This window comes from Callithrix jacchus, chromosome 4 (genome assembly GCF_049354715.1).
Source record: "Callithrix jacchus isolate 240 chromosome 4, calJac240_pri, whole genome shotgun sequence".
NCBI classification, from domain to species: Eukaryota; Metazoa; Chordata; class Mammalia; order Primates; family Cebidae; genus Callithrix; species Callithrix jacchus.
In genome coordinates, this window is record NC_133505.1 from 105053692 (window position 1) to 105077455 (window position 23764).

Consider the following 23764-nt stretch of genomic DNA (forward strand, 5'->3'; position numbering starts at 1 on the left):
CTATAAGCCCACCTGGCAATTGTATTAACAGGTGGAAGTAACCCGTCAGGGTTGTGGCAAGACCTGAGGCTGGTGATGTGTATGTACACCACATACACTTGAGGTCTGAATTCCCTGGCCGTGGCTTGTAACACCAGGCCATGTAAAATGTCCACTCCCAGAATGTATACCAGTATGAGAGAGACATACACAGTGTATAAACAGGGAGCCAAACAGCTAATGCCAAGATGCAGATATACGGGTTTCACCTTCACTGACCGGCCTCTATAACCGTATATACAAGCAGGTTTGCCCAGAAACTTATCTGAGTTCCTGTAAGCAAGGCTGCAATCTATGCCAGTATCCACCAGTACCAGCATCCACTGTACATTGATGGGGTATCAATGGATCGCTGATTCCACATGTGGCCTCCAGTCGTCCAGTGTCCCCTCCAAGCCAGGCACCTCAGCCAGTTCCCTAAACAAACAGAAAAGGCTCTTCATTTCTTCCTGGCTGCAGCAAGTAGTCTTTGAGCTGAAGTGCCCAGGCAGGACCCGTTTACACAGCAATGTCCTTCTCCCCTTTGGGCATTTTCTGGAATTGGCGCTCTGGAGACAATTGTCTCCACAAAGTTAAGAAACTTCATTGAGCTGCTTATCAATTTTCACATGTTCAACCCTGGCCAAAATCAAATCTGTCTACATCTATGAGTGTGTCACTCATTGGAGCCCCCTTTTCTCCCATGGGGGTGGCCCTGAGGGCAGGGCATCTTCCCCTTCTCTATGGCATAGACCCCTCAGTCCCACCGACAGCCTTCTGCTTTCCCAAGAGCCACCATGGCAGTGGTCACTTCATGTATGCGGTATCCTACATATGGGGTAAGGACAGAGAGCAGATAGGAAGCCAAAGGCACTTGGAGGCACAAAACCCAACATGAGATTCCTCATGTGGGAGGTGAAATGTTCATCATCTGGCCCCCGGTATTCAGGTGAAACATAGCCTGCTGCATAGCCATGTCCCAGATGACTTGTACCAAATTGGCATATTACTGCCATTTACTCACAGCTTTGGGTATTTCACCTGTGTCATTCCACACAGTCCATATGGATGCCCATAGCTATTCAATTAGGATGTGGTCATCTTGCCCTTGTGCCAAACACCTGCTCATCTGCAACCACTGACAGAGGGAGGAGTGAGCTATGATAGAGAGGCCAGCTTTTCCATTTCAGAGGTGGGACAGGAGATATTATCTGCTCCCTTGTCCCATAAATGAAGCATCCAGGTGGGCAGAGGTTCCCCTGGATGATAGCTGCACTACTTGCCTAATTCCCACAACTCAGTTGGGATACAGGCAGTATATGAAGTATGCTGCATTATGGTGGGGGTCCATGAGCCTGGCCTTGGAGCCGCAGTGGTTGTTTATAATCCACCATTTGACAGAACACTGGGCAAGCCTGCAACAGGGTTTCTTCCTCCTCAGTATCAGATCCAGTGGGGGTCTCCAACTGGGATGACCGACCCACGCCTGTATTTAGAACAGCCTCTAATTCCTTTTCCAAGCTCTGTAGCCAGGCCTTCAGGCACCCCACCTGTGCCTGGAGGTCTCCATTTACGGCAGCTTCTAACTCTTTTTCTGAGCTGTGTAACCAGGCCTCCAGGCACCCCACCTGAGGATGGAGGGCCTTTACTGTGCTGCATCCCTCAGGGATTGGGTGTGTGTTTCTCATAGTGCAGTCAAAAATGCCCATCCAACTCTGCTGGCAAAGGCTTGCTCCTTCTCAGTGCTTTGTGCTTCCAGCTGCTTCAGTGCCTTCTCCATGCTCATGGGGAACCCATCTACTACTACCCAGGTTTCCAATGGAGCCCATCTGAGCAGCACAGCTGACACTGGGTACCACAACCCATGTTGCAGCCACATGGCCAACCTGGAATCAATGGGGACCAAAGGTGCACTCACCTCAGGATTCTGTTCAGGATGCCAATTATCAGGTTCTAACTGAAGTACAAGGGGAGTTGCTGGGCAAGTGGCAGGTATCTAAAAAAACACTCAAGGAATTGTAGAGAGTTCCAACGTGGCTTTACTCTCTCTGGGTATGAGCAAGCTGTATGTACAGTATTAGCAGGGTAATTATAACTTTTACAACAATAGTGGCTCTGAGCCAAGCACAAGCTCACATGGGTGATCACCTAACGTGGCTCGCATGGCGTGGATACTTAATGTGTGGGATTGGGTGCCTGCACTCCAAACCCACTGAGTCATGCTGCACCAGAAGGCCACCTTGACCTACTCCTGACTAAACCACATCCATTTCCCCTACAGATGGTATACAGGCTCTTGGTGATAGGCATCTTTTATGATTTGGCTGTGTCCCCACCCAAATGTCATTTTGAATTCTCACATGTTGTAGGAGGAACCCAGTGGGAGATAACTGAATCATGGGGGCAGGTCTTTCCCATGCTGTTCTCGTGATAGTGAATAAGTCTCATGAGATCTGATGGCATTATAAGTAGAAGTTTCCCTGCACAAGCTCTCTTTCTTTGCCTGCCGCCTTCCACATAAGACATGACTTGCTTCTCCTTGCCTTCTATCATGATTGTAAGGCCTCGCCAGCCATGTGGAACTGTAAGTCCAATAAAACTCTTTCTTTTGAAAATTGCCCAGTCTCAGGTATGTCTTTATTAGCAGTGTGAAAATGGACGAATACAGCACCCAATTTTACTGTCCGGCCACTTCATCTTACATAACCCCTAATAAATCCATTTCCCAACAGTTGGCTCCCAGAAGTCATTTCTTCCACATCTCAGTGTCTTTGCCTGTGTGGTTCACTATATCTAGATGGCTCTTCCTGAAGAACCTGTCAATTTTCCAGTGCCATCCAAGCCTACCTACTCTCACTGGCCTACAATGAGCCATGTCCCATGCAAGACACAGAAGCCTCAGAAACGAAGACTCAGCCCCTGCCCTCCAGAAGCTCACAACCTGGCAAAGCACACAGAAATGCATGCAGATAATTATGATACCATGTGATATGTTGGATTTTATTTTAATACTATTTATAAAAGTATGGAGTAAGACAAAATTTAAATTGATTTCTGCCATGGCAATGGCTGGGGAAGAACTCAAAAAAAGCTAAGAAGAAAGGGTAACCTTTTCAAGCGGACCTTCAAGTATCAATAAAATTTTTCTCTGTGGAAGAAAACATTATGGGGTGGTGCAGTTATGATTGGAGGGTGAGAAAACATTTTGTGACACATGTAAATGAAACATGAAGGTGCGTAGACTATTTGGGAACCATAAGGAGTAGATTTTGGCTGCTTGTAGACTGTGGGTGAGAAGAGCACTATAGTGGAACAGTGGAAAAAAAGTGAACAAATAGATATTGCCTAACAATGTCTGGTAGTGATAAGTTTGGTGGAAAAAAAATCAAGCAAGAAAGAACATGGAGAGTGACTGGGTGTTCTTTTAGATGGGATGGCCTGAGAAATTCTCTCTGAGAAGTAGATATTGGCGTGAAGGCCTGAATTATGTATAGGAGTTGTAGAGAGGATGGGCTTTCCAGGCAGAGGGCACAGCAAGGGCAAAGGCCAGGAGGCTGGAGTGTGCTTGGCATGTGAGAGCTTTTTCAATGAGGCCAGGGTGGCTGCAGCTGAGTGAGCAAGGAGACGCATAGGCGGAATGAGGTCTGAGAGATCCTTGCAAAGCTCATTATCAAGTCCACCTGACACTCTAGCCTAGTCAGTATTTTCACCTTTCCTGACAAATCCCACATACCTATCCCCTTAAGCAAGTCTAGACCAATTTTAGGCAAGAAAAAAATGTATTCACAACATTAACTCTTCTCCTCACTCTCACAATCCTGAAGATTTGAAGTGAGAGTATTTGAAATAGTAGACTAAGAGAAATGGCTACGAATAACCCTCAGGGGCTCTTAACCCAGAGTCTATTGAGTGTGCTTTATCAGAACCTGGGACTCCCATAGTTGTACACAAAATCATATTTATAGTTATATGCTTGCAACTTTTTCTGGGGTGAGAGATTCAACATTTATCAAATTTTTAAGGTAGCCTATGATATTCCCAAGATTAAGAACCTCCAAAATAAAGAACTTCTATGATTGACTCCTCTTATTTTTATACTTGAGGAAATGAGTGGGAATCAAAATCACCAGTGACCTTAGTCCTCCCATGAAGCTAGGTTTGCTGAAGGGGTAACAATTTATGTTGTTTTTTGCAAGTAAGAAAAGAAAAAACATTTTTTAATATATTGTCAAATATGGTATAGCCTAAATAAACCACAAGTTCTCGGATGAATTTCACATGCAGGATCCTGAGATTCTTACTGAGACTGAAAACCCTGTAATCAATGTTCCAACTCCCTCAGTTTTGTTTGCAGTGCATCATCCAGAAATAATCTCTTTCCTTTTCTCTTTTCCATCCTCCTTATTTTGCAAGACAAACCTTTTGCTCTGATGGTACAGAAAAAACAAATCCAAGTCTACATATATGGAAAACCTCCTCCTTGCTATCTCCTCTTTCCCACAGCATAGACCATTTCCCTCCACGAGTTTAAGTCTCCCCCCATCCATGAGTCAGAGACAAGCAGTCTGACTTTTGTCCTAGTTATATTATGATGACCCCATCAGAAGGACCACTAACACAAACTAATGGCAGTTAGTATCATTGAGTCCATGTTTCTGTGCTAAGTTCTTCACATGCATTTTCTCACCTAAACCACCAAACAGTCCTATAAGTCGGCATTAATATTAACTCCATTCCACAGATGGGAAAACTGAGGTTAAGAAAGGTTCGTTTATGTGTCCAGGGTCACACAGCTGATGTGGCAAAGCTGAGATTTAGCCCAGTTCTACATGACTCCAAAGCCTTAAACCACAACTCTATCATGCTACCATAAGACAACTGAATTATAATGGAGTCTGCTCACGTTGCAAAGCAATTTTTCCAAAGTATAAATTTCACAGGTGTGCTACAAAAGATGCTAACACGATCAATACTTGAAAATGCAAATGCAATCATTATATTATGTTCACCTCAGAACACAAAAGCTTGATTGCATAAAGATGCTGCTTTTATTAGTAAACAGGAGAAGGTTGAAACTCTGTGCAGTTTTTATATTGCTTTATCACTACTGGTTTAGAGTATAAAAATTTGATCAAAGCATCTTCTTAAGAATTCAGTTTCATTTGTATTTTCAGTCCTCAAACATAAACATGGCAATTGTACATATCAGGGATATTAAGGACACTTGTATAAAAGTGGAATTGAATGTTGGCATTGTAATCCTCATTTTTTATCCAGTAGAATTTGGGGGAAAGAAATGTACTTAAGTGACTCTGGAAACCATAGCTTAGCAAAATGCCATAAAGCAAAATATTGCTATCTGATATCAAGTATTCAGGAATTCCATTTTCAATAAAAGTATCTCTCTTGGGTTTGTAACACCAAAACCAAAAGAAGTACCAGATTATAATTGTATGATATTTGTCACTTAGAGAAAAAAGACTCACTTTTTTCTTCACTTACTTTGATGTTGTCAAAACAAATCATCACCCTAGTTGCTTCTCCTTTCTCCTTCATGAAGTAAGAGACTTAACAGGGGAAGATTTGTCTGTACCAAAATGGATACTTTAGATTTTACTGTAATCGGAAGGAAATATTTGAGTTATTAACTAATCCTTTCGCCATTCTCTTGGTAGAAAGCACCTCAAACTTCTTTTTTAAAGAATATAGTGAATAGTCCAGGAATGGTTAAAAAATGAGACTCCTGAACTGTGCGGGACCTGAGAGTGTCCAGACCAAGGTGCGCCTTCCATCTCCTGAGCACTCCTTCTCAATTCAGGCGCCCAAACCCAGGTGTCACCCAAATCATTTGCAACTTAGAACTGGAAACATTTGGAAGGATGTTATCTGACAGCCACTGTAATCAAGGACCATGGAAATCAGGTGCAGACACGTAAGTCAGAAAAGCAGCTTTGAAAACTCATGTGTATTTCTAATTTAGAAGCAGACTTTGTCTATTGACTGCTCGTGTGTGCGCCTGATCAGTGGCAGTATTTGCTCTAACCTAGCCCAGTGGGAAATTACTATCACCTTGGCTTGAAATCAGTCAAATTCATGGAAATCACCATACGATGTGATTTCTGCTTTGTCAGAAGGTGTGGAAAGAACACCCTTCCCAGATTATACCCACTGATGAAGCAGCTTCTTACTGAGTTGCAGCTGAAAGTAGAAGCGTGCTAACTGACAGTTACAGACTGCGCTTGTATAGGTTGCCTGTTGAACTGTCTCTTAATTTTTAAAGAAATCTAAATTCTTTAAAATATCAAGGAAAAAAGTTATATTCTGATACACTTTCATTTGTTCTCCCTAGGAAAAAACAATTTCCTATATTTTAAGATTAGAAGTTGCCTCAAAATCACAGGTGATGGAAGGATTCAGTTAACTCAGTGTCAACCAAAGAATGTCACCTTTCATGAATTATAGATTTTCTACAGTACTGTTTCATCTTAGCTGCCCACCTGAAGTGGCAGGGAGTTAAAAAGAAATTTCTCTTTAGTTTTAGTCTCCCTTTTTTTTCCTTGATCAATTGCTTTATCTATATTCCATCAATTCTTAGACTTACTTTTTCAAAAAAACAATTGAACATCTCTGAAATTTGTGTTTCTTAAAATTTATGATATCTTAATTGACAGCATTTATTCTTTCTTAATTTGAATGAAGCATGGTGTTTCCAAGGTTATTTACCTAATCTAAACCTCCGTGTATCCTCAGACTTCCTTTCTTATAAATATGCCCAGAACTATTTTGAGATTCATATACTGATGACGTGAAGCAGAAATCTTCCTCACAGCTGTGCTCAAAGCTGGCCAGCCCGCTGCTTTTTCCAGCACACAGGCTCTTCTCTATACAATCTATACTCTTTGCTCCTCACCTGTGGACTTGGGCAGTGACAGACCTGCTCTGGCCTGCCCTTGTCTCATTCCAGCCTAAAGATGAGCAATTCTCCCTGTGTCATCTACTATTGATTACTACAAAAGCTTGATTGCATAAAGATGCTGGACTTGAGGACTGAATTACCCCAAGCCCCACACTCCCAGACTACCTTATTCACAATATTTTTATTGATCTTTCCAAGGACATTTGATAACTAAAATAAAGTAAATAATGTAAGGACTAAAAAGAAACTGACAGACAAGCTGTGAATGGAACAACCTTATAAAGGAGTCCACAGATAAAGACTATGTCTTAAAATATCCAAGCCCTGGCACCACCTTGTATATCAATCATAATTTCTGGGATCTTCCTTGGCATTGCAGAGACCTTTTGGAGGATAGTTTAATGCCCCAAAATTAGATTAGGGTTGGCCTCGTGCCTCTATAATAAAATAAGCAAAAATTCCTCTTCTTATTCTCCAGATCGGAGGATGCAAACTGACACCCCCCAGGCTTTATATAGCTGCTTCCATGTTTATTTGGTTATTTTAGCTGCTCACATGGTATTTGAAAAGACAGATTAGGCACTTGTTACTCCTGGTTGCGGCATGAGCTGCTTAAGCAACACCTCTAGTAAAAACACGGAAGTCAGGAATAGAGGAGGTGGCTGGGAGAAAAAAGGCTGATATGTTGATAAACTAATAGGACATTTGACTTGGGAGGTAAAAAGTGAAACTAAAGTGGGAAAACAGTAACAGAACAGGGTGGACTGTCCATGGGAAGGCTCTGGCAGGGTGGTGGTACCAGGAAGTGCAGCAGGAATTTAGGAGGCTGGAGACCCAGGCTCGAGAGACCTTCACTAGGGTGAGGTTAGAGCCACAGGAGACTATGAGACTGAAGAGGCAGAGAATGCATAGAGAAAAGATGAACACCAAGTCTAAAACCTGGGCAGACTGCCACATGCAGGAGATCTGAGGCAGAAAATAAATGCATGGAAGAGACAGGTATAACTGAGGGATAGAAATAGCACAATATCATATCACGAAACCTGAGGCAAGAGACACTCAGAAAAGGAGTGGTAAACGTTATCAAATGACAGAGAGGTCAAGGAGAGGAGCAGGAAAAAAAAAAAGAAAAGTGGAATATGACGTTTGGAAGGTAACTCAAGAGGATACTGTCAGTAGCATGGTAGGGCAGAAGCCAGATTTTAGAGGGATAAAAAGTGAGTGTCTACGGAAGGAGACGGAGCAGGAAAACTTCTCTTTCAGCAAGCCAAATGTGCTAGAAAAACTGCAGAGAACACAAGCCATGTTTGTAACGTTCTGTAATCACTAACCAGTAATATCGTTTGTTGTGTACTTGGTGAAAGGTACACTTACTTTTTCTCAAGACATTCTAGGAATCTTCTAGCTAGATGTTTCAAAATTACTCCTTCTCTTAACATATTAATCAATATACTGTTTGTGTAGCAAACATTCTTTATAGTCAGGTCAGGGCTTGGAAATTGACACTTTTCTAATGTCAGTGACAATACTGTAGTTCTGGCTTCCTTCTTGCCACTAGGCAGCTGCCCTTCTAGAATTTACTGAAAACAATTCCCCTGCCAGAAACAGTTGCCAGCGCTATATTTATTGATTTCAAAAAGCTGTGACAAACAACTACTATGCAGTGTGTAGTAAAATGTCAGAATACAGTGTGTCACTTAAAGCTCTGGATTGACTTATGTCAACACTGTCAAGTCACCAAAAAAAAAAAAATGGTTTTTGGGCAAACCAAATCTGCCTTTAAGTTGCTCTTTTGAAGGTTCATCAAACTTCAAGCTTATTCAGTTAATTGTTCTCCAATTAACTGATTTTATGCATGTATACTGTGTAATGCCATGTTAAAATAAGCATGGGGACATTCAGCTAATATTATGACCATTTTGAAGCCATAAATTTACTTCACTAAAAGGGCTTTTACACATCAGATTAGCAATCTCATCTCTGCTACCCATGTTATGTCTTATTTGCTGTGTGTTTTCTGATTTAAAAGTACTAATCAAGTTGAAAACCATGTTCACATAAAGACCTGCCCATGGATGTTTATAGCAACTTTATTCATAATTGCTGAAACTTGAAAGCAACCAAGATATCCTTCAGCAGGTGAATGGCTAAATAAACCTTAGTGCATCCAGACAATGGAGTATTATTCAGTGCTAAAATGAAATGAGCTATCAAGCCACGAAAACACCTGATAGAAACTTAAATGCAAGTTATTAAATGAAAGAAGCCAATCTGAGAAGGCTACATACTGTATGATTCTAACTATATGACATTCTGTAAAAGATAAAACTATGGAAACAGTAAAAAGATGAGTAGTTGTCAGAGGTTGGGAGAGAGGAGAATTAATAGCCAGAGCCCAGAGGATTTTTACGGCAGTGAAATTATTCTGTATGACACCATATTGGTGGAGCCATGACATTATATATTTGTCCAAACTCAGAGTGTTGATATGGTTTGGATGTTTGTTCCTTCAAATCTCATGTTGGAATGTAATCCCTGATATTGGAAGTAGGGCCTGGTAGGATGTATTGGAGTCATGGGGGCAGATCCCTCATAAACATCTTGGTGCCATCCTCAGTGAGTCCTCGCTCTGTTAGTTCATGCAAGATCTGGTTGTATAAAAGAGTGTGGCACCTCGCTGCTCTCTCTCTTGCTCCCACTCTCTTCATGCAACATACTGGCCCCCCTTTGCCTTCTGCCATAACTAAAAGCTCCCTAAGACGCTCACCAGAAGCAGATGCTGGCACCATGCTTCCAGCATGGCCTGCAGAACCATGAGCCAAATTAAATTTCTTTTCTTTAGAAATCACCCAGCTTCAGGAATTTCTTTACAGTGACATAAAATGTACTACTATAAATGTACAACACCAAGAGTGAACGCTAATGTAATCTATGGACTTTGGGTGTTAATACTGTGTTAATGTAGGTTCATCAGTTGTAACAAATGTACCACTCTGGTGGGGGAGATTGACAGGGAGGCTATGCACATGTGGAATCAGCAGTCTATGGGAAATCTGTACCATGCTGCTCAATTTTGCTATGAACCTAAAGCTGCTCTTTTTAAAAGTCTATTTTTTTTAAAGAAAGTACTATTCTAGACTATTTTTTTAAGTGTTAATAGTAGAAAAGATAATATAAAGTCATCAGGAGAGGCAAGATAGCAACTCTGGGCCATACAGTCATTTCCTTCAACAATTTTCTTCATCTTGAGCCCTGAGTCACATCTTTGCAAGCTGAGAGCATTAGTTCTGTCTATGCACCCACCATTGACTGGGCTCACTAATAAAGCTGACTCCTTACTGGAGTTGAGCTCATGTTAACTAAGCCTGATAATATAATAAAGGAAATGCCTGTTTGTTCATTTGCCATAAGAAATCTAATTTTTGAGTGAATCAGGAATTCAGCACAGTCTTTCAGCACATTCTCCTATAGTAAAATTAACCTGGTGGAAAAGAACAGGAGACTTAGCTTCAGGTATGCCTGGCCTTCACATCCTATAAGCCACTCACTGACTGCAGGATTCTGATCAATTAAACCCTCTGTGCCATAGTGTCCAAACCGGGTAGTTGGTGCAGTAATATGGTATTTGTCATGAGGTTATTGTGAGAAATAAATGAAGAAATTCACTTAAAATATTTATTACAATGAAAAGTAAATGCTCAATAAGTATTTACAACTACTATTACATGGAAACACGAATCACGATCAGATTATTTGGCAAAAGTGGTTCAATAGAGAATCTCCATCAGTATTTGCTTCTGGGTTATTTATCATGCATAGAAAGAACCTCCCCTACCCATAGCTATAAAATTATTCTCCTATATTTTAATCTAGTATTTTATGGTTTTATTTTTCACATGTAAATCTTTGCTCCCTCTAAAATACATTTTGTTTAAGGAATCAGCTTTAATTTTTTCCTTAAATTGTTACTCAGTTATACCATTTCATCATATTTTTATTCTTTCTATTTTCTCCCTTGAAGGTTTAAATTTCTGGGGGTGGGGCATACTTTCACACCATATTTGTTCTTTGCTGGTATGACATTCTTTTTCTAGGAATTCTATCTTTATCACTTTTAAGTAAAGCACATATGGCTATAGTTTTAGGTGACTCTATAGACCAACATAATGAAGCTTCCTCGGAAAGGTAGAGAGCATTACACTGGGATATTTTCCTAGAGTCCACGGGTCAGCACAAACCCTGACATGTTGCTCTCATCACCTGGTAAGGGGCTTATTTCCACAGAGGACTGCTTGGTCCCATGAAAGGAGTAAAGGACTAGGAGCCAAACACCTTGAGTTCTGACTCCAGAAAATTATTTAATCTCTGAGCCTTAGAGCTCTCATTTGTAGAATAATAAATAATACCTCTCCTTTTACCTCTTGAGATTGTATAAGAATAAAAGCATATCATAGAAATGCCTGTGCTTGGAAAAAGCAGTATTTCTCTCCCACATAAGGGGGTGTTGTGGGCCATGTGAGGCTTAAAAAGATCTTTGACCAGCCTACAGGAAGTACGTTTTGATTACTGCTAAGGGACCTTAGGAGTTGTGGGAAAAGGAATTTGGGAAATAAAGAGCTGGATTTGGAAAATTTGGAACAATATTGGTGTAGTTAGGGACTTTACAGGAAGTATGAATGACTTTATCAGTCTCCTGCAGCTATTTGACCTTCTGCGATGCTGGGGCACAAAGACTGTATATAATGATTGCAGATGAAATACTTTATTTGCTGGCTAACAGAACCAGGCTGTGGCTTTGCATCTTCTCCCTGCAATTAACCCTCCATTCTCCAAGTGACACACACACACACTTCATTCACAATTGCTGTGGTGGCCATGAGTTGCTCAGATCTCCCTTCAAGAGAAACATGCCCTGAGGCGTGTACTCAGCTTCTAGCTAAGACACTTTGGATCCACGGAAAACCTTTGGATCTACTGTGGTCTTCTTGCGGAGGTCATTCTCTCCAGGTTGCTCCTAAATGATGATTGAATAAAGAAGGGGAAATCAGCCCAGGGACTTATAAGGGAGGGATTCCCATAAAAGGAAAACCCTATCCTCATAGGCAAGACTTTTTAGGCTCACTGCCATCTGAGGCTCTCTTTCCAGATCCTCTTTCTGGCCCTTTCTCCATTCACAGGTGTCAGACATTCATCTCAACCTAATCGTCTCTCTGCCAATTCCTGCCCTCTCCGAGGTGTTTTCCTCAACAAATTTCTTGCACATCTAACTCTGTCTTGGTACCTACTTGTCTGAAGACTCAAACTAACATATCCACTCACTATTTCTCTCCTAGTTTATGGATATTTCTTCTCTCAGATTTTAGGAGGACAACCATTACAGTGTAGGACTCAAGAGAACACCATTCACATCACAGTCTGTATGAGTGATGTAACCTGAAGTTGTGCAGGACATTACTGTCACAGCTTTACACTGCAGCCCTGTTTGGGCAAGGGGGAGGGGATAAACTAATAAAACGGCTTTAATAAAACATAAGTATCCCCCTAGATACAAAATTCCTACTCTGTTTCTGAAAAGCCTGCAGACCTTTTCTTCCAGAATAGTATGCTGCTTGAGCGTTTCTGAAGCACTCCAACTGGGGCTATACCTACAGGATCAAAACAAGCCAAAGGATTCTCACAACCATCAGTCTGATTGGCTGCAGTTGTTTCAAAGCCCTTCCAGTGGTGGCAAATAGTGCTTTAGAGCACAGGTCTGTGAGCTGCTTCTGTAAAGAACCAGATAGTAAATATTTTTGGCTTTGCAGGCTGCAGAAAGTTTCTGTCACCACTATTCAAGTCTTCCATTGTAGCGTGAAAGCAGTCAGAGATAATACATAACAAAAATGGGCATGGCTATGTTCCAATAAAACTTTATTTATGGTCACTAAAATTGGAATTTTATATAATGTCCACGTGTCACTAAAAAAATCCCTTGATTCTTTTTTCAACCATTTAAAAATGTAAAAACCATTCTTAGCTACAAGTCGTACAAAAACAGATGGCAGGCCAAATACAAAAGCAGGTGGTGGGCCAGATTTGGCCTGGAAGATCCATTTGCTGACCCCTGCTTTAGGTCAATCATTAGAGGATTACTCCAGGGAGAAGACAGGTGAGGGGTGCCGCTGCGGCTAGACTGTAACTTTCTAGACTAGTTTAGACCTCGAAGACGTAGGATCAACCTTGATTAGAAAATAACTAGTTTGGGAGGAAGGGGAGAAGCTTATTACAAAGCTGTCTTTGTATTCCTTTCAGAGTTAAGATTACATCTAGATCCTGTGCCTCATTGGCATCAAAAAGGTAGAAAATGTTGCCTGCTGGTTTCTTGCAACACTCTGAATGTTTTTAAAGATATTTCCCTTGGGTGATTCTATTCAGTGTGAAAAATCATAGTTTATAACCTGAAATGGTTCCTTCTTTGCGGACAGTCCCCTGTAAACATAACCTGCTATAGATTAGGGAACATTCTCTCATTGCATACATCAGATCTTTGTATTCCTCAGTTTGTTGTTAGTTTGCTTATTTTGGTTTGAGGAAGAGAAGGCTGTGTTTTTTTAGGAGATACTGGAAAAAAAAAGATATTTTTAAAAAGCCCCTTCACTTTCCACCACATAATACTGAACTAATAAGCACTGGTATGAAAATGCAATATTCTGTATAGTTTATTTGATCACACTGTTTTCTGATGCCATATCTAATTTTTCCAGCCTGACCTTTCCTAGGATTCTGCTGGCTCTTACATAGGGATTTAAGTAAAAGGGCAAAGCGTTTTGCATGAATACAGAAACAGAGTAGGAATTCCATAAAACCCACAGAAGCAAAGAAAACTCAGAGCAATTAATAGCATTCATTGAGTCCACTTGCTCTCAGGGAACTTACTATCATACCCTATACAGCAAACCCCTAGAGAATGTGCTGTTGAGCTCTTCCTGGAAGAAAGAGGGCTAGAAGGAATCAAAGGAAACAAGGTGAAATAGGGTGAAATCAAACCTCTATTAGACTACTGTTTTTGACTTTTCTATTTTAAGAGCAAAGATTTGAGTTGTTAGTAATGCTGTGCATAAGTGTGACCCAGACCCTCCTCCAAAAAATACTCTTTTCTATCAAACTCAAGCCCTACCCCAAAATTAAATCCTCTCAGTATTAAGGATTTTCTACCAATAACCATGAAAAAAATAGGAAATACTAAAAACCACAAACGTGGGAAATTATAGAATTTCAGAAATGTCAGCAAGTTCAGAAAATCTTGCTGTCTTGTCCTATAATTCCTAATATCCTGGCCAAACTGAGCTGTAGCTGGAAACCCCACTGGTATCCTGTTCTGCTTTTTTTTCTGAAAGTGGAACTCCATAAAACTAATTCTTCTTCATCTGACGCAAAGAGAATGGTCCTGCTGACCTGCTTCCTAGAATGTGGCTCAGCTCAGACTCCTATAGTGGTGTGAAGGACACAAAACAAATGCTCCTTTATTTCAAGCAAGTGAATTGTTCTTTGAGGACATCTGGATCCTATTTTACAAAAAGTTTAGCTGTTAAGGAGACACAGTGGTTAAGAACGTAGGTTCTGAGATCCAAGTACCTAGGTTTAAATGCCATGGTTGCCCCTGCCTCATTATTTGAACTTCAAGAAGTTTCTTGACCTCCTTAAGTATTATTTTCTCATCTGTAAAATCAGAATAAGAATATAACCTAACTCCTACAGTTGTTTGAGTATTAAGAACTGATCTATAATGAGTCCTCAATAAATGTTAGCAACTATTATTATTGTTATTGTTATTTGGAGTCCTGCATACTCATGGTACCCATTTCAATTCACAGTCAATGAAGAGAAATGAGCCTTATACCTCTTCCTGAGAACTCATCATTTAGATTCAGTCAATAAATACTCTGGGTTATCAAGTGATATTCAGTTTTAAGGAGCAAGCTGAGCTAAAAATCTATACATGAATATAGGTTCAAAAGTTGATATTTCGCTTATGCACAGCCCCATAAATTTTCAAGATTAAAAAACCAGCATCATTACCTTCAAGAAGTTTTGTGGATTCACATCAGAATGCCAACTAGGAAATCAATATTTTAGAAATAGTAAAACTTGAAACAGTGATCCCGTAAGGAGTGCTGTGAGTGCTGGGTGAAGCAGTATCTGAACCTGTTATTTATTGGCTATGTAGACAATGGTCAACAAAGAAGGATATTTATCAGAGGTTGTCATTATTTCTTAACAACCTAAGCCCACTTATGTTGAATTATGGAAATATCCACAGAAGCAGGATGACTAAAATAATAACTGAACTATTTTACATTACCGGGATAAGTACTCACCATGATTTTTGCTTATATGAAGATAGTTCTATGATAAAATTATGGATAGCTTCCACGAATTGTTTGAAGTTTGGACTTCTTGTGGAGTTTTCAAGTAGAGAAATCATCTCTGCCCATCATGAACAACTTTATTAATAACCATGTCATGAAATTCTGACACTCAAAAAAAGTTCATAAACATATTCAAAGCGAATGTGTAGGAGAAAATAAAAGACATGAGTTCTGAAACAAAAAAAGGGGGGGTATTTAAAAAGCCATTTGCAGCTTGAAAGATTATACAAATGGAAAAACACAAGAAAAGAAAAGAAATACCTGATATAGCAGCACATGGGTTGGGATTCAGGAGGCCGTTTAAGAAAAATTCTGTATCTGCCCTGAGCATAAACACACTTTGAGAGTTAAACGTTTTCCTCATTTGTGAACCATACACACTCTAGAGCCTGAACTTGAAGGCTACTGAAACACAGAAATGGTATGCAGGTAACCCCAGAGGTATAATCAATACTCACGTTCATATGCATCTCAGGAAACCATTTAATTGCCTTATTTTTTAAAACTTTGAAGACCAAAGCCACAGTCAATGTTTTAAGCAGTTTCTAGCCTCAGAAAATAGTCCCAAGAAACCATATCTTCTGTCATATTCTAAATTTCACTTGAGCTGTATGTAATTTCATTTACCTATGTAAATAATTATTTTTAATTCCCAAAGAAGCAGCAGCATGAATGTATCTGATATGATGAGCTCAGGCTAGACTCCTTTTTGGCTACCTGTTTTCATGGGGCTGTAACTCTACCTTAGCAGATTGTTTTTCCACCTTTGTGCTCCCACCGGTTATGATGTTCATGGGAGATAATATTGGCATCAGTACCTAGATTGTAAAGAGGATTCATCCAGGTTATCAACAAGTATTCTTCCGATTAAGGGAAGTTTTGATCTTGAAGTTGCTTTCCAGATTCATGACGGCATGGCTTTTGACATATTAGTGGTCTCTCTGTTAGAATACAGAATTTATTCACAGTAGCTGAGCCCTCGTCACCACAAAATCTGTCCTTCATAGCACAGGGGTCAGTGTCCAGTTGAATTTAAACACCCTGGAAAAAGTCACTTCAATATTGTGATCGAATGAGACACATGGACTATGCATTACAGAAAATTTTGATAACTGCTCAAATTATGGTCTAGATCCTTTTAAGCCTTTTAAATGTATTATGACTTGGAATTATCATTTCAATATTGGCTAGTCTCATGTACGTTAGAATATCAAGCCTGTAAATAGGAGATCAGGTTTCTTTTGCCAAAGACTCATCTTCTCCCTTTAGCTACTATTAATAAAACATTCTATTTTAATGTGAATTAACTTTGAAAAAGAGGTTGCAGCCTATAATAAAGGATTTTACCATGATGTGAAGCAAAATACATACTCATTATAAAAATTATAATAAAGATAGATCCTTCATATCAAGGACTTGAGTGAATTTGAGCCATAAGACAAAAAAGAAGCTGATCACACATTTGCTAAATATTAATTCTCTACTGAGCCATGAAATAGATTAAAATTCTAAAAATAAATATTAATGAAGAGTTTCTACCAATACTATCCAAGAGAATATATTTTAAGAGTAAACATGTCAAGTGAGAATTTCTTTTCCCCAGAATTAAAACAAGCTAAAACCCTTTTAAGAAGAAATCCTTTTCTAGTTTGAATTAGTATAACCTCCGTACATTTGTTATCCTTTAAGCATTGATTATTTGGGACCTAGAAAGTCGTCCTAACCTTTCAGTCTTTTGAGAAAGCTCTATGCACAACCTTGTCAAATGCCTGCATGTTGACTTAGTTTTGATGAACTTCTTGGTGGCTTTAATAGAAAAATTCCATATCCTAGATTTTTCTCTATTACTTCATTGTGTAATTTTAGATAAATTCTTTAAAAGAACAATGGAAAAGATGCTTAAGATTCTACCATTTTAACAGATTTGTCATTCTGCTTCTTGATTTAGCCACGTACAAAAATATTAACTCACACCTCTAGAGGTAATTACAAAATTTATATATTCATAGAAAACCAGCATACAAGTAGATGATATCACAATTTGATATTTATGAAATGCCAGTTTTCCATAAATATAGAAAAATCAGCAATTATCACTAGAGCTGTTTATTAACATTTGGAAGAAATAAATAACAAATGGGCTTACTTTTCATTAAAATTCCTCAATAATATAACAATTGTTTCCATCTCAAAATAGTCCTATGTGATATCCATGTTTTGACTTCAGAGTCACTTACACTCATCAGATTATATTTAAAATAATGCTTGCTAACATATTCTTGTTAGCCTTTTCCTATATTTTCTTAGATATTTACCACTGTTAACTCTTTTTTTAATGCCTGCATGTGTTCGTGTGTATGGTTAATTCAAAGCACAGTCATTTGCTCTGAAGAGCCTGTCATATAAGCCAAGATTGTGGGTTAAATCCAAGATGGAGTTAGCATGAATATTCCCCATAACTAGAACTGTATATAGGTGGAAGCCCAGCTAGTCATTTGGTTCATATGTTAAGAGCAGAGCTAGGTGAGAGTGTATGGGTGGACTGATCTGTGGAAACCCATCAGCCTTTCTAGAAGAACCTCAGGGGCATACAGATGGGCACATTTATTCATGCACAATTTTAAGGAGGAAACAAGTAATACATTCTTTACCATTGCAAACGATTACGTTTTCTAAGAATATTATATTTTCCAAAACCACCTGTTTGCTTCATCCTTTAGAAGTTTTGTGGGTTCAAGGTTTGTTATTATTATTGTGGTTGTTTTCTCCCCTCTCAAAGTAACAGGGTTTTAGATAGTCATATCTCTTGCCAATGCTCCTTTCAGCTGTAGCTAAGGGAGATATTTTAAGATGTCATTTTCTAGCCAGTATGTTTTTAGGTGCAGGATAATAGTTTTTGAAGGAAGAAAGAGGGAACAGAAATAAAACATGTTTAGGAAGATTGTCTTCTTAGAAAAATAGCTGTCAGTTATCTAACACTGTGTTGAAGAATTTAGGGTGAAAATAGAAAGAACCTGGTAGCCCACACCACCAAGATCATGGACTGGAACAGCTCAGAGGTCAGGTACCGAGCCCCTCCCAGCTTCCCCAGCAACACCTACAGGTCTCCCCTTAAGTATTTACAGGCATGTGAATTACTGATATTGGCAATCATCTAGTGCATTTGGGTCATAAACACAAATTTTGGCATCATCTAATCTCAGAGTTGGAAGAAATCGTACAGATCAATCATCCTAACCTACCTAATCTCTTCTACCTTGTCTGACAAATGATACTTTAGCATTTTTTTCCTCAAATATATTAACTAGTACCATCCATATTTGTTACCAAATATTTAGACAATCTTTTAGTATATATTCTTAAAGAAGAGAAACATGTTCCTACAATCTCTTGTCTAGATTACCATTTGGTATATGGCTATCTGTTTATAGACACATAGAAAATTACACTAGAAGGTTAGCTCTATAACTCATTTATTTAATCTACTTTATATCATAGACTCTTTCTCTGGCAATAAATAAGTATTTATATAGTCACTTTAAAGCCTATATAGTGTGTGGATAGATCTACCATAACTTACATTTTCACCAATCTTTTATTGTTGGATAAATAGGTTATTTCATATTTTCTGATATTTTAAACATTGAACTTATGATTATATGTCTTCGCAAACTTTTCCACTTGTTTATTTGAAGAAGTTCCTAGAAGTTTAGAGTCTTCTTGGACTTTTCTAGTGATGGCAAATTGTATACATCCCCAGGTAAACTTTTTCATCATTGGACAGTTCCAGTTGAAATAAAAGCTGTTCCTGGTTCTCATAGAATAAGTCTAATTCCTCTTTTAGCTACACTTCTTTTTTAATGCTGTGCATATTTGAGAACCCTTTATTATGCAGATTTGGAAAGCTAGGATGAAATAAATATTTACTAAACACCCAGAAAGTGATGGGGACAATTTTTTGTTTTAAGGATTTTTTGTTCGTTTTTGTTCCCAACTTTATTGAAGTATAGTTGACAAATTAAAATGTATATACTTAAGGTCATACAATGTATGTGCCCATTGTGAAACGATTACATTAAGCTAATTAACATATCCATTACCTCACAGTTACATTTTTTTGTATCTGTAGTGAGAACGTTTAAGATATACTATCTTAGTAAGCTTCAAGTATGGATTACTATTAACTATAGTCACCATACTGTGCATTGGTCTCTAGATGTACATTTATCCTGTATAACTGAAACTTTGTACCCTTTGACCAAGTGCCCCCATTCCTCCCACCCACCAGTCCCTGACAATCACCTTTCTACTCTCTTCTTATATGAGTTGAACTTTTTCGGATACCACATGTAAGTGATATCACACAGTATTTCTTTTGGTGCCTTACCATATAGTATTTCATTGTGCCTCACCTAGCACAGTGTCCTCTAGGTTGGTCCATGTTACCACAAATGACAGGATTTTCTTTTTTTTTAAGGCTGAATAGTATTGCATCATGTGTATGCACGGGTGTGTGTGTGTATGAGTGTATACACATTTTCTTCATCCATCTATTGCTGGACACTTAGGTCGGTTTCATATCTTGGCTATTGTGAATAATGCTGCAGTGAATACAGAAGTGGAGATATCTATATGAGGTGCTATTTCCTTCGGAAATATACCCCAAAGATGGACTGCTAGATCAGACAGTAGTTCTATTTTTAAATTTTTGAGTAATCTCAATTCAGTTTTTCATAATGACTATACCAATTTACATTATAATTTACATTCTCATAAAGATTTAAAAGGGTTCCCTTTGTCAACACTTGCTATCTTTTGTCTTTTTAATAATAAATTTTAGGTTACAGCTTTTTATGTACTTAATAACTGCTAAAAATTACTATTACTGAGAAATTATGTTTTCTACATTTCTTACCTCCTATTGATCTTTCTGTGGGCATTCCCTGGTAGTTTCAACTTTAAACATTTTAAAGTGAAATGTTGAGTTACATAAATATTGCATATTTTCATACGTTTCCAATGTCACATAATTTCACCTGATATCTAAAAATGATGCAAAAGACCATCTTCTATTTTTAGGTTTGGGTGGGTATGACAGAGATTGTTAATTTTTTGCCACTATGCATTCTCTCTTATCCCTTAGTAACAAAAATCAGAATTATGAATAGATAGAATACTATATTTCCAACCTTTTTTGCAGCTAAATGTGGGAATATACTTACATTCTGGCCATTGGAATGTAGTTGAAAGTGTTCTGTGGAACTTTGGCTTGATGGAAGTTGACTTAACTGGCATGAACATCCCTTTTGATCTTTTCCTTTTTCATTTCCAATATACATGCTGGCTGGTACCTCAGCAGCCCTCTTGGACTATGATGTAATCTTGCAGTTGTAAATTATGCCCCAGGATGGCAGAACAAAACATAAGAGAAGCCAAGTGACTAATAACCACAGCCTCCCATATCAGACTCCATTGCCTGCTTCCAGACTTCTTTTAGGTTTGAGAGAAAGCATTTCTGTTTCATTTAAGCCGCTGTCATTTCTGGCTTCTTTTAACAGTTTTTCTCTATTATCAGTTACTAATTGTTTGATGTAATTTCTAACAGAGGGGGCATATCCATTAGTGCTACTAGGGAATAATTATTAATTATTCTAGCTCTACCAGGATCTTGCCTCAAAGGATGACAAATTCCGAGTAGATAAAAAGAATGACCCCATCAAAAAAGAAAGTCATATAAAGTACATATACTCAAAGCATATATCATATTGGAGAGAAATTTCTTGATTTATGTAATAATTCTAGTAACCTTGCATTCAACTAATACTTTAGTCTGGTATCTACTAAGCACTCGTAAAGTTTATCATACATTTGATAGTTTACATTTGAAAATGATTGTGGCTACATTTATGATAACTTAAATTCCTCTCACTTCTTTCTGAAAGTATCAGAAGCAGGATGGTTTGGCTATAACAAACACCAAGGTTGAAGTAAATATGACGGAGATAAGCTGGGAGAAGAAAGGATCTGATGCTTAGGGCCTCACTGGTCTTGTATACATGCATAGCTATTTCCTAGCAGTGAGAATGAGAAATACAAGAGAAAAGAAAGATCCAGATGAGGAGAAAAATAAAAGAGATGAAGAGAAACTTGCTACCTATCCCCTGACTCCAAAGCCTGTGCAGCCACAAAACGTTTGTTCCCCTTTGTCTTAGTTGCCTCCTTTTTGCTTCTTGCTTGGCCCACAATGAGACACAGTTGTGGAAAAAAAATCTAAGGGGCAATGATACTGAGTCTTCAACAATCAGAAGATGACTCAGGATGAAAGGGAATGGATGAGCCACCACAATCTCCTTCCAATGGTCAGAGAAAACTCAGAGTTTCCTATTCGCAGCAATTGTTACACACACACACACACACACACACACACACACACACGTATATATTTCCATGGTATGATTTCCTTTCTAAATTCCTTTTCCTATTATGCAAAAAACTGAATGATATTAACATAAATAGTCAATTTAAATGTAAGATAACAGGGATGAATATAATTCAAACAGCAATGTCATAAAGCTATTTTAAATTAACTTTGTAAAAATAGGTTTAAATTTTATTCAATGTATACTTTAATCGGGTTCTAAATTCTTTCACAAAACAACTATGGAAGTTTTGAATTTGAGGATAAGCTCAAATCATTACTAAAGAGCTGTCAAGACAGCAATTATAAATGAATTTTAATGACATTAATGGTAGTGATTTTCAGCTGGAAAACTTGTGGGAAGAGAAATGTTTATCTTTTTCCCTGTAAGTCAAGAAAAAGTTGACTTCAGTTTTTCTAAAGGAAAAAAATAAATTTTTTCTAAAGTTTTTTCACAACAGGAGATGGCGTTGGGGTAAGTGTCTATGTTTGGTACAATGACAACTTCTGTTATATAAAAAAGCAAAGGAAGAATGATAAACGGGGAGCAAAAAATAAGAAAATTATTTTCTTGGAAAACTGATAAGATGGTATCCACAGAAAATATCCCAACTAGATTACCCATTTAGCACATACAAAATCAACAATGATCCTAGACACCCAAGTAGCCCAAGAAGATTTTATATGCCTCAAGAAGGATTTCAACTGTGAACTAGAATCAAGGTAAATTGGATGACAGCTTTCATTCAGGGCATAGTAACAGGAGTTTATTCAAGAAATTTGCCAGTAAGAATTATTTACTTCACAATTAAATATGTGCTAGGTTTACCTATTTTAAATAAAATGTGGAGATAGCATTTTTGTGACTATTTAAAATGTTTAGGATGAAGAAGGAAGCAAAAAAACAAACCCTTTGTTCTCACTGTAAAAAAAAATAACAAAATCAGGGAAAGTTAAAAATTATACTTGTCAATGGGGCTAGCAAAGAACAGAGGATGCAAGGAAGCCTGATTAACTCAGTTCCAGGGAAACAAACACTTCATAGGTGAGAAAAATCTCCAGGGGCAGCGACCTGATCTGTAGGGAATCAATGGAAAATTTGCCATAGATGAAGAGACTGCAGGGACAAAGACAGTCTGGGCCAGCATAATGGATTAGAATCTGGAATAGACCCAAAGGCAAACTGCCTGAAAGTCCTTCTCTCGCCATCCTTAACCCTAGTCTGAATCCAATAAACAAGATACAAGAAATTAGAAATAAATCACATAGTCTTCTTCGGTCATGGATTCTTGAACCCTGCAGATATGAATCCAAATATCAATCAATAATATCTGAAACTGTAGCCCAACCTTCTCCCCACTTAAATACTGACAAGATCAAAACCAAAGTACCAGCACAGGAGTTTTGGGATTGGGCTAATCACAGATGATCTTAATCTAATCATTGCTGCAGGCTCACACAGAATCCACTCTGCTTTCAGAGAAATCTGAATGAACTGGCCTCAGCCTAACCTTGCCAGAAAAGAAGAGGTTTGAATATTCTGGGGAATAAGTAAAACAGAACAGAAAGTTTCTCCTCAGTCTCTGCTGTGTAATACACAGTGTTTAGAGTACAGTACAAAATGATGAGACTTGAAGAAGTAGAAAAACATGAATCATATTAAAAGAAAACCCAGTTGATGAAAGCAGATATTAAAATTAGTAGAAAACTTTAAAACAACTGTTATAAACACACTAAAGAATACATAGGAAATGATAGATAGATCCATAAAGATTAATATTTCAGAAAAAACAAAAATTATTTTAAAAAATCAAAGAGAAATTCTAGAACTAAATAATGCAATATTTGAAACTTTTAAAAAGTAATAATTTAAAAAATTGGATAGGCTTAATAGCAGATTGGACATTGCAAAAGAAAAGATTCATGACCTTGATGTCAAGTTAGTAGAAGTGATTCAAATTGAGTCAGAAAGAGGAAAATGATTTAAAGAAAAATAAACAGTGT

General features: G+C 38.2%; 1 protein-coding gene and 1 long non-coding RNA gene across 2 annotated transcripts in view; one reads left to right on the plus strand and one right to left on the minus strand.

Moving 5' to 3' along the window:
• The window catches only part of LOC144582346 (uncharacterized), a 134389-nt gene that overhangs the window by 80485 nt on the left and 30140 nt on the right, over nt 1-23764 (plus strand). The gene's annotated exons all lie outside the window — the stretch shown is intronic.
• LOC118152926 (uncharacterized) overlaps nt 1-23764 on the minus strand; it is a 250062-nt gene that overhangs the window by 597 nt on the left and 225701 nt on the right. The gene's annotated exons all lie outside the window — the stretch shown is intronic.